Source organism: Dermacentor andersoni, chromosome 1 (genome assembly GCF_023375885.2).
Source record: "Dermacentor andersoni chromosome 1, qqDerAnde1_hic_scaffold, whole genome shotgun sequence".
In the NCBI taxonomy this organism is placed as follows: Eukaryota; Metazoa; Arthropoda; class Arachnida; order Ixodida; family Ixodidae; genus Dermacentor; species Dermacentor andersoni.
This window is the reverse complement of record NC_092814.1, coordinates 260695165-260713290: the sequence shown is the minus strand read 5'-3', so window position 1 is coordinate 260713290 and position 18126 is coordinate 260695165. Positions and strand designations below refer to the sequence as shown.

The window sequence follows — 18126 nt, the reverse complement described above, 5'->3', positions numbered from 1 at the left end:
CGGCATGATCGGCCTACAAGTTCAATTGATGCTGCGCACGTCAACTACCACTCTACATACACACAAACAAAGAAATGTAGGGTCGAGCGAAGCAGATTAGGACGGCACGCACGCAGAAATAAGCACGGTCAGGCACGGTCGCGGAGACTGCGAAGGAACGGAACACCAGTGCTGACGTCACTACGCCGCGGTTTCCGGTCTCCGCTCGCATCGTCAGCGTCAGTAGCAGCGCGCGGCGCTCGACGGGGGGCGGAGCTACAGCGCAATTTTAACCGACGATTACGTCGCTCCTAAGCAAAAACTCCCCCCCCCCCCCCCCCAAAATTTTACTTGCATGGTTTATAATGTTCCCGCATCCGTATATGATCGTCTTATTGAATTCGACAGACTTTTCAGCTTCCCTTTAAGCAAATACAGAGGGAGAATGACGGTCAAATTTTATGTGAAGGCTTAACATTGGAGCAAAAGTAAATGTTACCAAATAGCTGCGACAGGCCTGTCCATTGTCATAACTTCCCTTTGTTATCTATATAAGCGGGCTATATAGAACAGTAAACTATTGTATAATCTCCCACATGAAGAGGAAAGAATAGTGGAATGTTGGTAAAGCCGGTTTAGTTAGGCCGACGACATTGTTCTATTGGCACATAGCCAGAGAGATATTGCTTAGCGCTATCTATGGGCAGGAATGGGAGAAGCTGGCATCACGTTTGGTGCTGAAAACGTGCGTCTCATGGTTCCTGTGGCCGGCAAGCCATATCAAGGAGTCTAAATACTGCAGTGGCAATTGCCACTGCAGTATTTAGACTCCTTGAGGAGGTTAGGAGGATATTAGAATATTGAGGATATTGAGGATATTAGGAGATCGAGGAAAACTTACAAATCAAGCTGAAGAAGGAGACACGGGGTGAACATCTTTCCTGGTGAGGGAAACTACAAATTAAAATATCATACGAAAAAAGACCAATACAAAATGGAGGAGTGCCGACGGGCAGCAAGGGCCTATACGTAGATAAAAAGTGGATCCCAGTGGCGAAAAAAAGAACTAATAAAGAGGACGTTAAGTATGCATGCCATAGTGCAGGAAGCGCGACAAATAAGAGCATACAGCTTAAAGTTATACAGGTGGAGTGCTAGCACTGGTTAGAGAAGATGGTCATTAAGACAACAATGGAGAAACACAAAATGGGGAAGAAAGATATCCAGAAGGAAGTGTTTTACAATAACTCGAGGGTCTATGCACTTACTTTGGAGGCTAGGACAGGCTGTCTAAAAATGTGAAGTCATAAAAGGAGGTTTATCCAAGACAATGACCTGTGCGTGGCTTACAAAAATACTGCGGAAGTAATTGCACATATTTTGTTAGAATGTAACAGTATACATCCAGAAGTAGATAAAACTGCGAGCACCCGTTTCCATAAAGCACTATAGTGTTTAAAGACAGTAAGGAGATGCTAAACACTCGCGCGGTCAACATAAGGAAGAACTCTTTGGAACATCGGTGCTGGATAAGTAAGCAGAGAATAATCAGCGTGACACCTAATAAAATTGGTATATACCTGCAGGATAGTGTTATCATGCGCTTGTTTTAGACAGCAAGGCGTGGGAATTGAAACATAGAATAACAGCTGCATAATAAATTAAATAAAATCCTGGAATTGGGGTGGAACATGCCAGCACCCGTTTCAAAGGAAAATTCCCTCATCATCATTATCTTCGTCATCATCATCATTAGTAGCAGCAGCAGCGGCGGCGGCGTTGGCGGCGGCAGCGAACAGTGCTGGCATGTTAGATGCAATAGCCGCCATCTTTTTTTTTATTGAAATGAAAATAAAAGAGAGACGTAGTCACCTTATAATGGTGACGGATACTCCTTTTCTCATTGCAGAAACAACAATATAAAAAGAAATATGTAGGAAAATGAAAAAAAAGAAAGATAACTTCATAAGGTGAGAAAGCCACAGCACAGTCCTACACGCCTATGAACATGACAGTGTAAAAGTCAAATGCAAGTTGCACCACAATGAGTTCGTAAACAAAGTCACAAACACACACAAACGACCGTGATGTAGACTTCGATGAGCATATAAAAATCCGCCATCGATGCTCTAACAAGTATCAGTCACAGCGTCGTCTAAGGCATGATTCATAACAAGGTGTTAGACGTAAAGTATAATACCATCCTTGGTCAGAGTATTTCGGAGTTCTTTTGAAACTTGCATTGTGAACAAGAGGGGCGGGACAATATGGAGGAGAATCTACACCGCATGTACGGACAGATAGAGCGCCACTTAGGCTTTCGAGAAGGTCTACAAAACAGAAACAGTCGATGAAATCGGCGAACTTATACGAGGATTCTCACAGCGATATGTATCCGCGGCCTCACCAAGTTACAGTGCGCGTTTTTAGAGTTAAAATAATGCAAATGTACACCTGTGTACACCTGTGTGTCGTCCGAACTCATGAGGATTTTTTCCATGATCGCGTTAATGCTTTCTGTTCCAAATTATCCCGAATTTTTAAGTGACGAATTCATTGTGAATAGCTTTCATTATAACAATGATAGCGATTCATTTGTTATTTTTTGTGGTCGTTTGCATGCAATTATTTTTTCATGTTCTTGACCTGCAATTATAGGCAAGGCCACAGAAACAGTGTACATGGACTGCAATATTTCTTGGAACAAAAATCAAGCGTGCTTTTGTAATCCTCAGTGCGACGCCTTATAGCTGAAGCGGCGTGGAAAGGAAATCGCAGAGGCGTCAGTGTCCAAGCGTGTTTGTGGAGCCGCGGTTAAGCGAGAGAGCTCGGCAGAGGCTCTAATTCTACGCAACCGTTAGTACCAAGTTGACGCACCGAACACGAGTTGATAGAGTGTTCCAGTTCTAATTGTTTGCTTGAGGGGAAGAAACGACCAAAAACACCACGATTCCGGAGTTGAAAACGCTACCGTCGTCGCTGCAGCCGCCTCACTCCGCACCGCCGTGTTGAAACGTCAGGGTGGCCGCACTTCCGCTTTGTTTCCGCCAACTGCGCCCACAAAAGTTAAGCTTTCTGGGAAGGTGGTGCAATTTATTAGCTCAGCATTCACACCAAATGATGAAACGCCTAGCGCTCGTCTGTGACAGCCAGTGGATGAAAGGAAATCCCTGGACCAATGAGAACTGGCCCTGGCATATTTTGAAGGAAACGCCCGGACGAGTGAGACTCGACTTCGTAAACGAAAGGGTTAAGCTTCGGCCGCTTGTCGTCGTGGGTCCTACAAACTATGACGGCAATCATGTCACCCTTTTTTTTATTAAATAACAGAGGAGAGGTTGGTACCTATGTGTGCCTTCTCTTACGTGATAGTTATCGTCGGAAACTTGTCAACAATCCCCAAACTAGACAAATCAACACATGAACCAACATCACGTACTAAGTCGTAGTATTGCAATATAAATAAATGTTCGGGCAACAGACGAGTTCCCATAGCATAAATGCTCACAAAACCAAGATGTCTTTTGGTATCGAACGCACAGTAGTCCATCAACTGCAGCGATCAGCAATGCTTCTTTCCGTGTGGCCATCTCCGCTATATGGGCACCATATGCTACGCGCTTGCTTTCTGCAGTGCTTGCTTGGATAGCCCCCCGAGGTAGCACAAATTTCCTTAGGGCACCAAGTGGCCGCGAAAAGCTGCTCCGGGAGAGAACGGCCTCTCTATAGGATTTCTGGCGCGCAACCAGTGCGGGACTTTACTTTATGAAAGCTTGTAGCAAAGGCGTGTTATCGTTAGTCAATCGGAATTACTGAGTGGACCGTCCCCAAAGGTTCAGCTTCGAACAGTCTTGTACTGTCGGTGAAGTAACCATCACGCATGCTCCGGCACATCGGTTCAAGTGTGCGCCCATTCGCTTATTCTTGACAGGTTCGCGATAGAATGTACGTAAATTTACCTGTGAGTTGGGACAGATACGTGTACATAAGATGCGAGAAACTTGCTATGCCAGGAAGCGGCGCTACTCCCTCTGTCACTGTAAAGAGCGGCACTCACTCTCGCCGACGTTCCGCGGTTGAAATCATTTATTTGTAGGTTAGCGATACAACGCTGATGGGTCAGTGAATTTTTTATCCGCGGGGAATGCCGTGCATCGCGAAGGGCCCGCAACACAGGCAGTCCTTGTGTAGCAGTGGTCGGTGAACTCGGTCACATAGATTCACATCATTTCTTAATATGCCAGTCACTATGTTTATAGCCAACTCTATAGCACACGGCTTCCTTATACCACTTCATATTTTGCAGCATGAATGGAGCACAGTGCGTCCACCCAGTTGTCTTTCCGACAGCTGATCGCGCAGAAGCAAGGCCGAAGTTGCAACTTTCTTGTATTCGCGCGCTTTCGCTGAGGCAACATGCGGTGCGCCGCCGAAAGCGCGATCTCGTTTCCCCGGAGCAAACTACTCCGCGAAAATGGCATGTACGAGTTAATACACACCGCTTGACTAAAGGTTCGCTTCACAAAGATTCCAACAGGTGCATCGGATCCGCATGTTCTTTGTGTGTGTGTGTTTGTGAATAAGGGCCCTGTTTAGTCCTAAAATATCAAATAATAAGGCAAATAAATGTGAAAGACGACATAAGGTGACTTCATGGTTCCTACTTATGCGCTGCTTTCTTTTTATTTGTAAAGACGTACTTTAGAAATTACCAACGAGCAAAAAGATAAAAAAAAATAAACACGTTTCTCATATGCTAGCTTTTTGTTTCTGTATATATAGTGTCGTCCTTCCTGTTCACTTGCCCTTTGTTGTTTTTCTCTTTCGTCGTAAACAATACCTTTGTCAAATACCATTTAGGCCAAGAACAACTTCGTCCGCACTTAAGTTTTGCATAGGCTGAGTACCAGGCCCTATATCATGATTGCGATCCCGTTTGAATGAAGAAAATTGAACCTACCGATAAAAAGTACGCCTCACGAATCTTTGTCTTTTAACAAACGAACTTATTCTCTCATCGACCACATGAGAATAGGTGGTTCGGGTATTATTTGTGCGCAAGAACATAAGATATTTGAGCATAGTCATTTCTAGCTTCTTACCTCGACCATCGAGGAAAAAAAAAGATATCTGTAGAAAATCATCCCAGGAAATATGCTTCAGCTGACAAACAGGGCAAAACACATGTGCACATAAGATAAAATCCGTGGGTTTGTTTTACAAACAAGATGATAAGCCCATTCGGCACGACGATGGCTTGGCTCTCGCCGGAATGCATTTGATCCTAATTCTCATCATTCGCCGTTCTAAATAGTCGGTGCTCTAGAGGGTGACAAAGAAGTGCCACAAGCGCAATAAAAGAAAATTATGCGGTTTTACGCGCCAAAAACACGATCTGAATATGAGGCACGCCGTAGTAGGGGACTCCGGAAATTTGGACCACCTGGGATTATATGAAGTGCACCTAAATCTAAGTCCACACTGGTGTTTTCGCATTTCGCCCCCATTGAAATGCGGCCCCAGGCGAAATGATGAAGGTCAGAAAGAAAGTTCTGGAACAACACTGCGATAGAAACGTCTCTTTATGCTTGTGGTCACTATTGTTGCTTGTTGGCACTATCACGGTCCTCATATTCGGAATTACTGCCGTTAGCCCGCTAATGGCATTTCTCGTTATTTTAATGGCTTTGGTGACTTAGTCCAAGTTCGACGCACCCGTTTACCAAACCTCCATAATCACTCTGTGTACCTCTGCTTTTACAGTTTATCACCGAAAAAAGAAAAGTGGATGCAATACATGATAATAGATGCAACGACTATGATATGCGGCCACGAGAATATGCCACACACGGGAGTCGAGCCGATGAAAAAGTCATAAGCCGTCCAGAAACATTAGAAGAAGATAATGCAACGCTCTTCTGACTACGAACAGCGGTGGTATGGTTACGTACGTTGTTTTTGATAGGCTATGCTTTTGCTCCTTGACAAATGAACGCAGTAAAACACTAACTCTCAGGTTGTTGTCAGACATTGTCAGATTACTCTCACATTGTCGCAGCACAAACGCGCCTCCGTCACATGCACCAGCTGTGCGCAGAACCTCGTAATTTTTCCTTTACATGCTTGCATGAGGCCATTCATACGCTTGTTGCTACTGGCTTACTGTCTTGCCTATAAGCCACTCAGCTTTCGCGAGTCAAGTGTCACACTGAAACCGTTATCCTGGCCTGCGGCTGATTCAGGTTACGACCAGTCAGCTGCCGTTATCGCTGTAGAAAGAGCCTAGCTTGGTGGCGTGACGATCGGTCGTTTTCCACACCGTAAGAATAAACAGGAAAAGCCTGCCTTGACGCAAAGCCACATTTCCGAATTTTCAACCAGTCACAGTTTTTTTTGCGGCTGCTGTCGTTAGCTTGTGGACACTCCGAAGGCACAAAATGCACGTACTATTTACAACTTTCCTCCTCGTCACCTTGGCAAGCAGCGCTCTTGCTGGTCCGTTGGACCTATGCGGTATGAACTTTCCTCTAATATGCGCATGCAAACACATCATCTCTGTCGGCCTTGTAATGAATTACACCTGGCAGAACTAGGCAATCATTTGAGATGGTGTCACGGGAAACGTTTTAAAAATACCTGCTTTAATGTTTGGAACATGTCGGCCAGTCTAAGCCCACACGAGTGGTGTCGAATTTCATGGGTCCGGGCCACCGTACATATCCGCAGACGTATATGCGCCAGAGTTCACAAATACCTTCGGCCATGACGCCATTTTGTGTGCTGCTGCTTGCTCCTCGTTGTTGGTGCACTCGTTGCCTTCCGAGCACCCGCGTGTACATGCGCTTACAAAATTGAAGCATGAATATTACGTTTGACTTGGAGATTTTGGGGTGTTGTTATAAGTCACCGACTGTATCAAGGTGTAGTTGTGGATTCCCGTTTGCTGTATTGAAAGTTTCCGATTTCAATTGCACAAAGGCAGAGCACATCAAGTTCGCGCAGTGAGCGCATCAGACACGCCTGTCTGTCCTTGCTTAACATTAATTTTTTTTCAATTCCCAAGCATGTAACGGCGCCAGTGTCAGCAATGTATTGAAAGAGCCAGAGTGCTTTCTGATCGGCGCTGTTCCTTAGTGATTAGTGGAGGGACGTAGTGCGTACGTTAGTGGGAAAAATGAATTGGTGAGATGAGACTCGCATTAGGCCTCGAAAACTAAGTGCTCACACGAAACAAACTTCTTGAAGCTTGAGAAAATGAATGTAAAGAAAGCATACAAAATGTATCTTGTCTTGAAAGGAAGGCCTGTGTAGACATTTTGGCGTCGAGGCCAAATGTGGCTATCAGTTATTTTTTCTTGCTTTGCTTTTTATAAAGTTTTGTTATAGAACGCGAGTACGAACTTGGCCTAGTTAGCGGAGCATCGACATTCTGAAAGACAGCGCTATCTAAAGAACAACATCCAGCAAGACAAAGCAACATCAGCACATGTACTCTTCGTCTTGTTGTTTTGCAGCTAGCGCGGTTTCTCTTAATGTCTTTGCTGCAGAATTAGTCAATGATTACACAATTACCTCGCGTTTTCAAAATTTCTTGTTGACTTTTAGACCATGTTGGAAGCCGCAGAGAAGAAATCATAAAGCTTTTCAAGTGCATCCTGTCGAAAGCAACGCCAGAGGTAAGTATTTCGGTCACTAATTAATCTCCATCCATGACCTCCAAGATTGCAACAGTTTGCGCCAGTGCGATCCGGCGGCTGTGGCTCCATAATTGGAAAAATGAGAACACAAAACGGGTGGTAGTTGTCAAGTGCGTGTACTTCCTTGTGCTTACATGGGCTCGAGCACAGCCGGCAGACGCGACCGACCATTCGGGGGTCAAAAACTATAAAGCACTCAACCTTCAGAATGATGTGAACGCTCGATCGGAACTAATAGTTTAAATAAGACATTGATTATAATGTGAATATTAGAAGTGGACTGAGGGAGAATAGGTAGAGGGCGAGGAGCTCTGGCTACAAGATTGTGCGATCACCAACTGATATCTTCTGTGAATAAAGCCATTTCATCTAAACAATATTTACCAGAGCTTAAGCGTTTTTGTGTTAGCGGTACTGCCTGCCCGTGACTGCTGCTCATGCAAGGGAGTTGCCGCGCACAATCAGAATTCATCGTCTCGCCGTGGGGCGCCTTCAAGCTAGGTGAAACCGCGATGCTTTCAAGAAACCCTGAAACTCTTCGGCGTAGAGTTTAAAAATGCAGAGAAAGAATATACAGCATCCTCCACAGGAGGTGCAATTTCATGTTCTCTAGCCTCCAATGGGTACAGCATTTGTATTGGTCGCTTGACCTCTACTTTCCCGGGTAATGTCAGTGTGCAGTACTGCACACCGCCGTCTATACCCTTGAAGGTTTATTTAATTGCGCAATCTTCCACATGTGAGGCATTGCTTCCATAGATGAGGCACTGCTTGATAACTTTGTAGTCTGGCGTCCTCTGAAGATACAATAGGATTCTCGTATTTGTTTCCCAGTATTCCGTACTCCCGAGTGTCGCGGGCGCAAGTGGTTTCCCGTCAGCTCAAGCCAAGGTAACGAAGGATGCTTCAGAGGGTAAACTGCTGATTTGGTTATGATCAAGCTTACACAAAATATTCCGGTAGCAGACTTGGTTACAACATATGAGGCAGCAACATATACCTTCGGGCTTGCGCCGCAGAATATATGGAGCACTTTTTCTGTCTCATCGCTTTTAAAGTCTCTTGCTATCATCTTCTGCACGGCCACATTTCTAATGCATGACAGCTAATTGAAGCAGAAATCTCACTCAGCCTGTAAGGTTTCTGGGAAGGGATTGTTCTGGGCAATTTCTAGTTCCTACAACACCTGGAACATAATGTTCAAGTATACGCCATGGTGGAAACAATGAGTCCAAAAGGATCAAAAACTTGACGACAGCTGCAGCGCAAATGTCTTGTTCTCAGCCCGTGCAGAAACGAAGTCGACGAGATAAGTTAGCTTGTATTGAAAGTGGCCAGTTTGAGCATTCCAACCCTGTCCCAATACTTTTGTGGGCCGCAGCTTGTCCAAAGTCGGCTTGTTCTGTTTACATCTCCATTCTCTAAAAATTTGACAAGATCATGGTCGTTGAGCATCCACTTGAGAAGCCACATTGCTGCTTGGTAAATTATATATTTTGACTCCTGGCGGAGCATTTGACACCCTTAGAACTTTCAATCCCTGTAACGAGGTCTTATACGCACATATTAATACGCAGGATGCTGGCCGTTTCAGGATACTTTTTTGGGCGGGCCGACAAGATGATGCCGCAACGTCGCTGCCAGAAGAAACAGGCTCGACATTATACTGAATGGCCTGCGAATCATCAAATAGTCTACTACAGCTGGAAGTTTTTCTCTGTTATTTGGCGTCATTTAGTACCAGAGGAACCGCATAACGTTCCAATCGCTATATGATAGCAATATTTGAAGAAAGGCTTTTTCAGTGTCCGCGATGAGGGCGATGACGCAGATGCGGAAGTGGACCAGCGGATTGATGAGCACTGCGTTTAAAGTTAGTAACATAGTCCACCAGAATGTCGTTCAGTGAGAGACAATCTGTGACGCTTGTTGGTGCGTCAAACGCTACCCTAAATTTTGTTGTCCGGGTGTCATGACGAATAACTCCTTGGTTATAATTCCCAAAGCGGACCTTTCAAAGTCCTGTAGTCTATCTCGGCTGGCTCTGCGCAGCTCTTTTCGACTTTCTCAGATGCTGGCATCGTGTTTCTTGATCAGTTTGAGGCTGAGACACCTCACGGATGCCGTGACTATTTCCCAAAGCCACTCCACTACGATGAAAATGTCAATTCCGTCTTCCCATACGCTACCAAAGTAAACTACGAAACTACATTAGAACGTTGTAAATGTTTACTACAGCGCATTAATCACAGCGGGTGAACTGAGGAGCTGAGGAGGCTGAAGAGTGTGAGAAAGAGGAGAGTTCACTCGAGCAGCGCGTGTTGCAGGAGTGGAATGTTATCCAATGGGTGCAGTGCGTCGCAGTGGCGGGATCTTCTTTGGCAGGAAAGACTCACAGCTTCATTGGTCTTCGATCAATTATTTTTCAAAAGCGCATAGGAGCTATTTACGATTTTTGGCATGCGCTCTGCGTTGATTCTGTTTTGTTCAAAGCGGCAATTTAGTGAACATATTTCGTTTGTTTCAGCTGGTGGATCAGCTCGAGGAGCTCAAGCCAAAGTTGTACTGCACCAACTACTACGTGGTCGTGAAGAAAATCTGTCACGCTAAACGATTCGTAAGTATGCAAGTGAAACAACACGCATGCATGCATAATTGAAATCATTGGATTGAAAGTGTGTGACCTCTATTATGGGAAGCGAGCATAACTTTAAGCTCAGTTTTGTTGATAGCTGATGTGGTCGTACTAATAGAGTCCATTTTATTGCCTTCATTAGGGCAAATCACGCGCTGAATTATAGCCTTTCTCTTTTTCCAGGCGGTATTTATGCGGGAATACCTAAGTGTGAGTACAAGCTTCAATTCGTCCTGTCCGTTCCACTGAGGTTGATTTTTATGACGAGTGCTTCGCTCAGCGCAAATAAATACCTTTTCGGAGGAATTAAAATGTCCGTGGATTATGCGGCAAGCTTGTAACATTGTTGTAACATAGAACGATCGCAACTTTTACGGCTTTTTCAAGATGGGACATATGTCGAAAACATTATCAATGGCGTTGACCATCCTGTTTAAGCGCGTGCTAATTTGCATTGGTTATTGGCGTGGTTACAGTCTTAATAAGCACGCGCCTAATTGATCTTCAACATAATACAGCCGTAAGAAATCGGAGGACACCTAAGCACTTCTTATGAGTTGTGAATGCGAAAGCGTTAATGTCCAATTGAACGCCCTTGAGTAGTCCTTCAAGTTTTGCGCTGAGCGTAATGTTTTCAACTTTTGCTGCGGGGTATGTTACCTAGTTCTGCGATTAAATTGGTGCGGGTTATTATTATTTTTTTACAATTTCTACGTTAGCATGTTGGCTGTATATAGACCGGAATCATTTGGGCGATATCGCTGAGAAATCAAGGAGGCCAAGGAAGCAGCAGCAGCCGCCAACGAGGCATCGACGCGATGCCCCGTGGCGTCGCGTCATCACGTCTGCTCCGTCGAGGCGCGCTGGTGACGTGGCGTCGCCGAGATGCCCTTTTCTCTCAGGCCCCACCTGGCGCGTTAACGCGGCATCACGTGTTCCGTGTCGCCCTCTCTGCTCCGTCGAGGTCCGAGCCAGTAAGCGCGAGCCAGCGCCACGAGCGGTGCCGTTTCGCTGCAACAGACGCTTCCGGCTTTGTCGCTCAACGGGCCATTTCACGCTTTCGCATCAAAAGCTCTAAAATGGGCCGTTATTAAGTAGTCCAGCCAGGTTAACACACAGCTGAACAATAATAACAGCTATGTCAAGGCTGAACTTGTTACGGCAAGCTCCGCATTGAAGTTGACTCTTCCGTTTTGCTTGCCACATGCAGACGCCGGAGCTTTACGCCGAACTTGAAAAGCTAGGCCAAGAGTGCCAGAAGACGGACACGACTACGCGCGTTCAGCCCGCGCAGGAGGAGCCAGCCCCGGGACTGCTGAAGCGCATCATCCATTACATTCTGTGGTTGGCTGACAAGGCTTCTGATATCAAGGACGCAGTCATCAGACGCGTTGCATCTTATAAAGCGTCGTCCGCGTGAACAATAAAAACGGCCGTATAAGTCCACAGGGTTCCAAAAGGTATTTCCTGCTTGTCAAGCTTCATCTATCCAGCATTTCGTCGTTCAGCTCGTTGCCAGTGTATACCGCGCTCTCTTTACATTTAGATTTTAGGAATAATAAATTCTGCTTTGCTCTTATAGTGTGAAGTCAGTGCACTAATGTAGTTGTTAACGCCATACAAACAATTTAAAAAAAAACGAAGCATTAAAGTCGCGTGAAATATAAAGGATATATTGTAATGATGAATATATTAAGTAAATAAAAGTGCAAAACATTTTATAGAATCACAAGAACGTACGTGTAAAGAAAGACAGCTGGTGTCTGTGCTGGTGGCATACCATGGAAACATGGCTGAAAAGCTTGAGTAGGTGAATTACCAAAAACTTGCATATATCTTGACTATTTATTATTGCAGACTTCCCTATTCAGTAAAGTCCAATGAACCTTTCCCATTGCTATAATTACAAAACAATGACAAATGCTCATTTAAAGCGATTGTGCACATGCAAATCATTTTTGCGACGTGTATAATATACCACTTGCGCCCTGTAGGGTAGCGAACAGGACGTGCGTCTGGTTGAGTTGCCTACCTTTCCTTTCTTCTGTTCTTCCTTCTCTCTCCTCCTCTTGATTTCTCAGACAATCAATGTATGTACACGAACAGGTGAATGTGCATCACTGTGGTCGTTCTACTGCACCTCTTTGTGCTATGTGTCACTCGCGTTATCAGTATACGCGCTGTACTTGTTGCACAAAAGTGCTGTGCCATGCATGGTGGTTAATGCGTCTCTAAGCGTCTAGCCAACAGCAACCGATATTGAAGATTGACATGGGAAGATTATGCAAGATGAACTTAGATATTCTGGTAATAATATTCATTGAAATTATTTGAAGTTACTCACTGCTCATGCTAAAAAGAATTCAAGCTTCGGTTTCAAAGGCGTTAAAGGGTAGCAGCTGAAAAACGGCGCCGAGGAATAAACCGTTCTTTACAGAGCTGGCCCAGCACTGTTATAATCTTTGCATGCATGCCGCTCAAGTGGGACAAGAAAGTAACTAAATTTCCGCGATATTTTTCTGTAAAGGTGTTAAAATTGTCGCTAAATCTTTTGAGTAGATCTTCAGTAATGTAGCCATTTCGGAACACTGCATTATAAGAGAACGTGGCGTAAATCTGTCACCGAAACGTCTTACGTTTGTCCATGTAAGTAAGGAATAAGCAGTGAATGTGCCAGCAGCGTGTACTGAGCTTTCGCTTTACTATTATACTTACACAATAATGGACGATGAGAATTTAAATTAGACGTTTGCCTTCAGATTGTGAGGTTACAAATGTAGCACGATTCAAACGAATACGAGTAATCTTATTTTTCGAGCAGGAAAAGGCAGTTGGTCGCCATTATCCTTGCGAAATTCTGGTTCTCAGCGCTCGTGAAAGGAAAAAGCTTAATTGGTCGAATGTTTACAGAACGATGACAGTTGCGTGACCTTTATGAAAATTAAGTATTACGCTTCCGCCCCTCGACCAACCTAAAAGCTCCTCGCAGTATTGATTTGTCTAAAAGCCATACGATAAGAAATCATTGTGTTTAGACTCGTGTGGAAGTGACCAGCCGCTCCAACATCTACGCCTATTGACAACTTCAGAAGCCGTTACTTATGCTGGCAACACTGTCCAAATAAAGAAAGATGGCTAGGGCATCCATGTTCACGGCGGCTCTTTCGCTTGGTGCTGCGCTCAAGTGAATCTCGGTCTTAGCGTCGAATCGAGGTGTTTCGTCGAAGACGAAATGGTCCTCGCTGCCGATTACCTTATTTTTATCGGTCTCAAGGATTTCAGTAACGAAACCGCGGAAATTATAGCGCTGTGCGTGCCAACATCCGACCTGCCCAGCGAGCTGCATCATATTTTTTCTTTGAGACAAAGAGCCTTTCAAGCAAGCTGGAGGTTTAAAAAAGGGAGGTGTTTGTGCGAAGCGGGCCTCCGAAAGGTGCAAGCCCTTGTTCGCGGCGTTTCTCCACTGCTACAGGTACGATACTCGACTGTTTCGATCTTCATTGGCAACTCCGCACTGAGACTAGTGTTGTATATCACTTATAGCAACTCAGAATATACATGCAGTAACACCTGTCTTGCTTTCAGAAGCTAAATACGGATATTTTGCACTGGGGCTAAAAACTGTAACATTACCTGGTGAGTGTGCCTTGGGATAAAAACAAATGAAAGTTCTGTTTGAGAGTTGGGGCCGCACCTTTATTTTTGTAGTTAGGTGATACGTGTGGTAAGGTCTTCTGCGTCCGATGACTGGTGCTTATTCATGCCTGCAGTACGCAGTGTTCGAGGTGGGCCCCTGGCTTACGAACACAACAGCACCCGCAGCACGTAGAAATTCTCAAACCCCAGTGAAACGCGAGAAGTGAATAACAACCAATCGGAACAAGTTGAGTTTCTTCCAACAGGTTTCCCAAGTTTAGCGAAGGTTTTCTTTGAGGCAAAGTCACTTGTATTAGTTTAAATACATGACTTCGAAACGAACTGAACCACTTGTAATTGAATTAAGGTGTGTGCAGTGTCGGAAAGCAAACCAGCCCCAGAACTGTACGCAGGTCGCACGCTTCAATGCTGGAACGGGCGCTGTTTTCTGTTGCTTCTAAATTTCTTGTGAGCATATAAACCGACAACTCAACGCATTGAATGAGAAAACAGCATATTATGCTTGCACTGCTAAACTAAAGCATGCTGTGAAAACAGTATGTCGCCTCGAGACATAACCTGTGTTATGATCAACTTCAGACCTTCCGAGGCAGCTATCATTCCTGCTACCGTGCCTGCAGACAAAAGTACCTTAGCGAGAATATTCCTGCCGTTTAAAACATTAGTACCACTAATGCTGGGGCAGAAAGCTATAAATTAACAATACCAAATAAGCTTAAATGTACGTTTAAGCTCACTTATTTATTTAAGCGTCTGTCAAAACAAAGCACACTCCGCGATTTGAAACACCAGCAAGATATTGAAACAATGCTCTGCTCACCGGGAAGAATGAAGCCCCGAGTGAAGTGTTTCGAACAAACCGGTATAGTATCAGTCGTCACCGTATCAGTCGCTCTCTGATGCGCGTCGTCTGCATCTTTCGCGAAAAGATGAAATCCTACATTGCTGGCTTCCCACCGCGATGACACGCATAATGGTACACATGTCTTTCAACATCCATATTTGTTTTTGTTTTTAAATTTTCGGGGTTGTGCGCGGTAGAATCACGACGATTTGAGAACTACGAGGCATTCAGCGCATGCCGTGATAAGAGGCCCTCTTTTGCTTCAAGCTTGAATCTCGATGAACTGTTTCTCGGCGGGGCCGTTAGGGGGCGAGCGCTTAGTTAGAGTTGCCTATTGAGTCATTCGTTTTATGAAACGGCGAAATCGTCATCCACCCGACTGTAGCACGAAGCCCAAACGAAACTAATGTAGCTTCGTGCTACAGTAGATTGCTGCATTGCTACAATTTTTCTTTCATCAACTTTCCTTCATCTTGCTTGCTTCCGCAGAACTGTTCTGCTTTATTGCTCACTTGCTGCGTTCTAAGTTACACCTGAAAATTGACGGCAATAGGTTTTGGTAAATTTCTTTACTAATGCTGTTGCGAATGTTCCTTAATCAAATGCATTTGGTGAAAGTGAAGGACCGGGAGCGTTAAGACCCATTAAATGCCATTTTGTAAATAATTAAAGAAATGCATTTTGCGAGCGCACCGTGAATCATGTTAAGGCCACCAATTTGAAGGCAACCGTTATTTCGCCACTTACATGAAGATTTTGAATATTAAACTGCATTCTAGAGGGCAATTTTCAAGGCCCAAGTTGCTAAAATGTTCCCAAATTTCTGTCATGTCGCTGAAAAAAAAAGTCACTTGTCGCTAAATGGAAAACATTTGTTTCTTAGCCGAAAGAAATCACTAAATCTAGCGACAACATTGCTGAAATGGCAACGCTGACGGTGAATGCAACGTTACAACTGTTACTCCGCAATTGTTTCGGGCTATCTCCTTAGCCCTCCACCGCTGTAAAATAGCAAACAAATAGTCGCTCTTCCCGTTAACCTCCCTTTCTTTCACATCTCATTTCTCTCCCTCTTTCTCTAGAACGCATCTTAGAGTGGTGGAAAAGGCACCGAGAGTGTTCATCTGGTTTTCCAATGCACCAATCATTCCTCCACACACCCAATGTTCGACACAGCTAAATTCCTCGTGCAAAACAAAAGCCCTGTAACTACAGATCGCGCACTATTATGGTCCCAGCGGATGTGCCCTTGTTAAACTAAACATTGCCATTTAAAAGCACAAGCTTAAGTTTGATTCTTTTCTGACACCGCAGTTCATGCAATTAAGGTGTGAATCTTGTGTACACTTAAGTGATGTTTCCAGTATCCTGAAAAGCTGCACTTGAAAGCACTGGTGCTATTTCATCAGCGGCAAATGTATAGCCCCTGTGTAGCCATGCGCCATATGAGTTCACTTCACGTACTGGACCGAACTGCTTCAACCATAAAACAGGATCACTTAATACAGAGCCACTCACTATGAAATTATAGAGAGCCTAGTCATTAATGACAGCCCTGAAAATGAGCCTAAAAGCTATTCCACAAGTTGTTCAAGACTTCCACTGCAAGATCTTCTCGGTTCCTGCAAAAAAAAAAAAAAAAATTATGGGGTTTTACGTGCGAAAATCACGATCTCATTATGCGGCACGCCGTAGTGGTGGACCACGGAATAATTTGGGCCTCCTGGGATTCTTTAACGTGCACCTAAATCTAAGTACATGGGTGTTTTTGCATTTCGCCCCATCTCGGTTCCTGCACAATGTCGTCGGGAAACCATTCGCGATTCTTTTTACTGTTTTGATAGCACTTATTTTCATCCCCCGCATACAGACACATGATAAAGCTGCATGGCGAGTGGACAGGGCAGGTTAGATATGAGCCTAAACTTTCTTTTGATGAATTTGGCGTTGCTGGCATGTTGAAATAATTACTTTTTCATAAAAGTTTATTATTTCTGGAAAGTTCTTTTACACTCGCCAATTGCCCGTCAGGTAATAAGAGTATCGCAAAAAGGCCAATCAGCTGACTGTATACCGACATGTAAAATAATTAAACTATGGGGTTTTATGTGCCAAAACCACGATCTCATTATGGGGCTCGCCCGTATAGCGGCGGACTACGGAATATTTTGGACCACCTGAGATTCTTTAACGTGCTCCTAAATCTAAGTACACGGGTGTTTTCCCATTTCAGACCCATCGAAATGCGGACCGCCATAAGAATCGATAAATATACGCTAAGTGCCATGCTCTGGCGCGATCTCGCATTCATGGTTCAGGAATTGTCAGACATAGAAGAAATGCATTGCAGCATCAGAGCCACACGAAGGAATGACCATTGAGAGTGCTGTGTGGACGAGCAGCGCACTCTGTTCAGCAGTGAAGGTATACATTCTCAGCTCTTGCCTGTTTTTCCTTCTGATTCAGCATATTTTGTCTTGGAGCAGGAATTTTGTCGCACGTACACACCTTCCAACGCGTCCCTCCTTACTCTTGCTTCGTCTTTAAATATTTTGTCAACTGAGCAACATAGTTTTCTTTCTTTTTTCAGACGTGGTAAATGCGCTGCATTTCTTTGCAGGCAATAAGGACGGCGGCATCGAAGTCTTCTTCAGGTGTGCGTCACATTGGAACACGAAATGTAACCGTGATCTTTTTAAGAAACTGAACGTATTTCTGAAGAAGAAATGTAAGCATGAAATGGCAACCGGTAAAGCAGATTGATTGGAGATGATACTAGCCACAATCTTAAAATGGATGTAGTGCATGTTCGCAACGGCACACACCATCACACCGCACCACACCACACCGCACCGCGCCAAGCTATACCGTGCACTGCACTCGAGCTGGGCAGCGTCTATATGGACGCTACCCAGCTAGGTGAAGACAATCGGCTGAAGGCCGCACCACAGGCAGTGAAAGACGCCAGGGACACACAGCGCACTGCCCAGCTAGAAGAATTAATTGAATTCTGTGGTGTTACGTGCCAAAACCCCGATATGATTATGAGGCACACCGTATAGTGGGGGACTCCGGATTAATCTTGACCACCAGAAGATCTTCAACGCGCCCCCACGCACGGGACACGGGCGAAATGCGGCCGCCGCGGCCTGGATTGGATCCCGCGACCTTGTGCTCATCAGCGCAACACCCTAACCGCTAAGCCACCGCGGCGGGAAGAAGCGCCTCAAGGAGGCGCCATGCAGCGTGGTGCCATCTCTCGAGACGACGCAAAACCCGCGCTGCGGAATTAACGGATCGCTGGCGTTCAAAAG

The 18126-nt window shown here is 44.9% G+C and overlaps 1 protein-coding gene and 1 long non-coding RNA gene across 7 annotated transcripts in view; one reads left to right on the top strand and one right to left on the bottom strand.

Moving 5' to 3' along the window:
- LOC129381127 (sulfotransferase 1B1-like) overlaps window positions 1-18126 on the bottom strand; it is a 337139-nt gene that overhangs the window by 184599 nt on the left and 134414 nt on the right. The window contains exon 2 of one of the 6 annotated variants that reach the window (XR_011890254.1): window positions 14029-16434. The exons of the other annotated variants lie outside the window; for them this stretch is intronic. The gene's annotated coding sequence lies outside the window, so the exon portion shown is untranslated. Of the gene's footprint in view, window positions 1-14028; window positions 16435-18126 lie in introns of those variants that run through there. 6 annotated transcript variants of the gene reach the window in all.
- LOC129381128 (uncharacterized) lies at window positions 7299-11808 on the top strand. Its single transcript, XR_008609362.1, has 4 exons — window positions 7299-7655; window positions 10204-10293; window positions 10495-10521; window positions 11522-11808. It is a non-coding gene; the product is annotated as an uncharacterized lncRNA (long non-coding RNA).